The sequence below is a fragment of the Nematolebias whitei genome, chromosome 9 (genome assembly GCF_014905685.2).
Source record: "Nematolebias whitei isolate Nwh7 chromosome 9, NemWhi1, whole genome shotgun sequence".
Classification (NCBI taxonomy): domain Eukaryota; kingdom Metazoa; phylum Chordata; class Actinopteri; order Cyprinodontiformes; family Rivulidae; genus Nematolebias; species Nematolebias whitei.
The window spans coordinates 49,028,413-49,034,323 of NC_056506.1; positions in this window are offsets into that span (position 1 = coordinate 49,028,413).

Here is a 5,911-nt window from a genome sequence, read left to right on the forward strand (position 1 = left end):
ATATATTGTGGTATCATCAGCATAGATGATATATGTTCTACCTCATAGTTTTTATCCACCCATGCGTTCGTTAACCTCAGCAGTTTGTTTCACTTTTCAGCATGTGTTCCCGTCAGTCATTCATGGTCAGGGCTATTCAACTGGTGGCCCGGGGGCCAAATCAAGTCCCCGGATGATCTTAGTTTGGCCCACCAATGGGTTCATTTGAAATAAAACTAGATTTTAAACCATAAAACAAACTTAAAGACAATAACAGCTGGATCTCTGATCCCTGAGCTCATTGCTTTCAGTAATGGTGGCCCCAGTTTAATTGACTAGCTCTGGTGTAGCTCAAGTTTCTAGATGTATTGTCCCCAGCAGACCTGCTGGTGTCATGTTTGTTGCTTTCTGTGTAACGCGGCTGTGTGCGTCTTCATTCACCGCTGGTGATTGGCTTCATACTGCAAAACCATTTGAGAAACATTTTTTCACCACCAAATGAAAACCGAGGCCTCAGAACTGACCACATGAAGCCAGATCATCTGGAATGATTTCAAACCTACAACAAACTCACGCAGGCCCTCGGGGTCTAATGGGGATGATTCTCAGCTACTACCACAGATTTTTAGCTCAAGATGTGTAAAATTAAGAGTTGTAGCCATTTTTCTGTTTGCAGAAGTTGATTAGATGAATTATTTTGAATCGACTGACGTACACAATATTATCTGAATGGTGCATAAGATATTTTGCTAACAGACAGATGAACTCATGCAGGCCATTAAAAGATCACCTGATTTTTATGACGGCGTGCAAAAATAAACTGTGAAATCAACAAGTAATTTAACAATAATTAGTGGTTTTAGCGTAAACCTTCTCACTTATTATGTTGATGAACTTACTAAATGATTTTTAGAATTATGTTTGTGCTGCATGTTGGTTTGTCTGCCTACAGATTTATTTTATTCTGAAATGTTTTTATCCAAAGAAACAATTTGTCATAAATGATCAGATTTGGATTTTATTGCCTGGTTGGGTGCGTTGATGGAGTGAAAATCAAGCCCAAGTCCAGTCTGTGAACATCATCGGATGAGTCAGAGACAGATCATCGGCTGCAGAGGTTTTCCATTAGTCCCCCCCCCCCCCCCCCCTCGTCTCCCACCACAGTCCAATCATCCCTTTCACATCCACAGCCAAACAGAACTTCCCCGGCGCACTCATAAAGCACAATTAACTTCTGTGCCTTCTTATAAATATTCATTAGTGCACACATATTGTCATTTTGTTCAAAATGATTTCAATCAAATTAGCATAATTAAACATTATCTGTGGTGATGCTGCTGGTCCTGCAGCCAAGGCGAGACTACCCAGCCGTGGTTCGATGTGTGTCAAAGCCAAACAGAGGCATGATGGATAATACAGTTATGTCTGGGAGACGATGTGAGCCTTGCAATATTGTTATTAATGTGCTCTGGTAATAGGGACGCCTCGTACATGAACGGGCTTGTCTTCAGCAGGGGCTTCTGTGTGTGAACGCAGGAAAAAGAAGATATAAGAACTTGGCAGAGTGGTTGAGAAAGATTTTTTTTTGTTATGGACTTATTTAAAACAAATGTCAAACAAATATTAGAGATCGAGGATTTGTGAGGACAGACACAGTAAAATTATCCATCCATTATCTTCCGCTTGTTCCAAAGTCGGGTCGCGGGGCAGCAGCTTGAACAGGGAGGTCCAGACAACTGGCTCCTCTCGACGCGGAGGAGCAAAGGTTCTACTCCGAGTCTGTCCTGATAGCTGAACATCTCACCCTGTCTCTAAGGGAGAGTCCAGCTCCCCTGCAGAGGAAACCCATTTCAACCTCCCTGTATCCACGATTTCATTCTTTTAGTCACTACACAGAGTTCATGGTGAGAGTAGGAACGTAGACCGACCAGTAAACAGAGAGCTCAGCTCCCTTTTCACCACAATGGACCGGAGCAGAATATGCAATACTGCAGATGCTGCACCGATCCATCTGTCAATCTTACCCTCCATTCTTCCTTCACTCGTGAACAAAACCCCAAGATACTTGAACTCCTCCACTTGTGGCAGAACCTCACCCTCAGCCTGAAGAGAGCAATCCACCCTTTTCCGGTTCAGGACCATGGCCTCAGATTTGGAGGTGCTGATTCTCATCTCAGCTGCTTCATACTCAGCTGTGAACTGCTCCAGTGAGACCTGGAGATCACAGCACAGTGACACTAACAGGACCACATCATCTGCAAAGAGCAGAGATGGAATCCTGAGGCCACCGAACTGGACTCTCCCTCGGCCCCCTGGCTGCACCGAGAAATTCTGTCCATAAAAGTTACGAACAGAATCGGTGACAACAGGCAGCCATAGTGGAGTCCAACTTCCACCTCGAAGGGGTCCAACTTACTACTGGCAATACGAACCAAACTCTTACATCATTTGTATAAAGACCGAACAGCCCGTAACAACTGGCCCCCAATCCCAAACTCACGGAGCACCCCCCACAGTGTACCCCGAGGAACTTGGTCGAAAGCCTTGTCCAAGTCCGCAAAACACATGTAGACTGGATGAGCAAGCTCCCAACAATGGTACGATTTAATATATTCTAGAATCGTATCCACTTCACCAAAAGAAGGTAAAGAAGCTCTACAACAAAATAATCCAAACATCATTTGACCTTGAATGTCTCCACAGTTTTTACAAGACGTTCTTTCTCAACTGTTCCACTTTGATGCTTGCAGATCTAAAATTATGCCTGTTGCAACTGGACGAGTCCTGGTGTGAACCCGTCCACAAATCCACGTGCTTTTGGGGTGTGTCTGTCTGAAGAGCACATTCCCTTTGCAACTCCATGCCAAGTAACTAAATAGGGACATTGGATGAGTCACGAGGGCGTGTTTGTGTTGAGTGTGTTCTCATTCATTCACCACAATAACACAGACCTCGCAGGCCAATGGCTTCATGCCCAAACCCAGCAAATCTGAGGACAAGCCGTGTTTACAGAGCCATGGTTACATGCTGACAGACAAGATCATGGAGGGTTTTTTTTTATTTTTATGTAATTATACGAACAGAAAAAATACAGATCACAGAAGAAGTAGCCAGGAAATCAAAGTTGATATCTTAACCTACTGTCGAGTTTTGTTTCTGTGGGCACGGTACGTTTTGTTGAATGAGGAAGTGTCACTGGAACAGTTGCAACTTGTTGCAGTGCGGCCATTGGCTTTAAACCTGCAGAATATAAATCAGCCTGATGACACTTGGTGGATTTTTATTTTACATCCAGTAAACAGAAACTGTCCATCCATCCAGTTTCTGCTTGATCCTGTTTTGGGTTTCAGGGAAGGGGTTCAGTCATAGAGCAAAGAAGCAGGGGGACTTCTTGGACAGACAGACCAGCAGAATATCACAGGTCCAGTTCATGTTCACACCCAGGTTCAGCTCATAAACCAACATTCATGCTTTCAGAATGTGGAAGTGGAGAAAACCCACATGTACAAAACATGGAAGAGTTGAACCCGTAACTTTTTGCTGCAAGGCAGCAATGCAAACCAACTATCATTTGTAAAGGTTGACAAAGGTTTGAATAGAAGCACTTTTGTGTTTTAATATAAACTTTTTAAAAAAAAAAGCAATTAACTCTGAATGGAAGACAAGAGAAGACACGTCAGAGGATCATCCAGCATCGTCTAAGCTCCATTATGACCTCAAATAAACAACTAGATGTCTTTCTTTAGACACCAGTCCTTGGCAGAGCTTGGGGGCTGAGGGACCAGAAGAATGTACGCCGGCTAAGGAAGCAGACGTGTAGAAATTAGGTGCACGGTGTTAAGAATAAAAACAAACTTTACTTTATCTGATGAACATCGAGCTCTTGGCAAGAATCCACTGAAGGTATGAATGGTTGCCAACGGCTTGCTGGATATTTCTTCAGTCTGTTTAGACAAACTGCTGCTGACGGTGCTCTCTCTACTCCATGTTTGTATTTTACAAATATTACTGTTATTAATCTTTTCTTAGTTTGTCTTCTCTTAGAAAGCACAGCTGGAGCAATCCTTCTGTGTTTGTGTCTAAACTCCAGCCAGGTGAAACAACAGGTGAATGCTCATCCTGAGCCTGCTGCACATTTCTGATCATCGTCGTCGTCGTCGTCGTCGTCAACATTCCATTCCACCATCGCCACCGTTCCGCTCAGAATGTGAGAATTTGCTGAGTTGGCTTGTTTGAATAATTTCAAACAACCAGTCAAATTTTCCCTCACAACTAATGACAGTTTAGTTTTTTCCCACTTTTTTTAAGACTGTGGGAGGAAACTGGAGCACGTCGGAAAACTCATGCATGCCCTGAGAGAACAGACCTGCTTCATGCAGGAGACCAGAGCCAACATATGAACCCAGAACTTTCTTTTAAGAGCTAACCTTTCACTAACCCGCCTCAAGCTTTACACTTGGGTTCAAATATCTTACTGGTGATGCATGTTCTTGCCACAGGGACATATATTGTTTATAGTTGCATACAAATTTTATTCTGTGACTTTTTTCTGCACCTTATGATGTATATGTCATTACAGAGCTTATCCTACAAAACAAGCGATGGCAGGATCACCGGTCACACTTTAGAGACAGAAAAGGCAGATTTATGCAGTCGCTTCCAATGATGCAGCTGCTGCAGGTAAATGTTTCTGAGAGCCGGGACACTCTGCAGTCACAGATCAGGACTTTTAAACTCAGCGGTCCCAAGACAGACAGACTCAGCTTTTAGCTCTCGGTGTTCTCTCAGAGTTCATGAAGGCTGTAATAAAGGACATTACTCTAATAACTGGTGGGAGGACATGCAGAGCAGCTTACATAACTGTGCCCCATCAATCAATAACACTTTGACCTGGGGAACCGGAGCAGGACTTGGTTCTTTGATACCTGCTGTGGACTTTGAAACAATCAGTCTGCGTTCTCCAGGTGTGGATAAAACATGTGGATGTGACGCGTATTAATTTGTTTGGCTTATCTGAAGTGAATTTAGTGCATGATTTAAAAAAAAAAAGTGTCTCTTCAGAAATAATGTTTGTATTTCTCCAGCCTAAACATACGACCAGATCGGATTACCACACATCAACATCTGGGGCCTTAAATCAAATATTCAACTGCACTGGATTATTTTAGGAATATAACAAACAATAATCAGAGGAACGTTTCAGTGATGGAAGAAATGCCAAAAGTATGTTAACAGGAAACAAAAACTTCAAATGACTCCTTCTTAAAAAAGGAAGCAGAGGAATTTATTAGTCTGTAATGTTTCTGAACGTGTAGCAAAGTAAAAAAGACATATGCAATAAAAAAATTACATCTTTTTAAAAATGTTATTTGCTGTAATGACTAAAAGTGCAGTAAAATAAAAGCAACGCTTTTCACGTCACGTGGTGCGTTTTCTTTTCATTATCCAGTTCAAGGAGGGTTTCATTTTTATCACTTCTCTGCAAAAATGTTTTATTCTCCTCTTGTTATTTTATTGTTGTTTTTTTATTTATTTACATTTTACTGTTATTCTTCTGCATTTTGTGTCATGTTTATTTGTCTCCTGCTGTTTTACTGCAGCTTTATGTTGTCAGCAAACCACAAAATACTTTGAACTCATTCAACTTCCAGAAACACGGTAAATAATATTTTATTTATTTGATTCTTCTTCTTTGGATTTTTACGACTTTTCCCTCTTCAGGGGTCGCCGCAGCGAGTCTGAGTCCTCTGTGTCCTCTGTCTTCACTCTGTCCTCACTCCAACATGTTCTCTCTAACTGCATCCATATATCTCCCCTGTTTCTTTTTCCTAGCAGCTGCTTTTCTAACATCCTTCTACCCACTGTCCCTCCTCTGGACATGTCCTAACCACTGTCTCTTCTCTGGACATGTCCAAACCACTGTCCCTCCTCT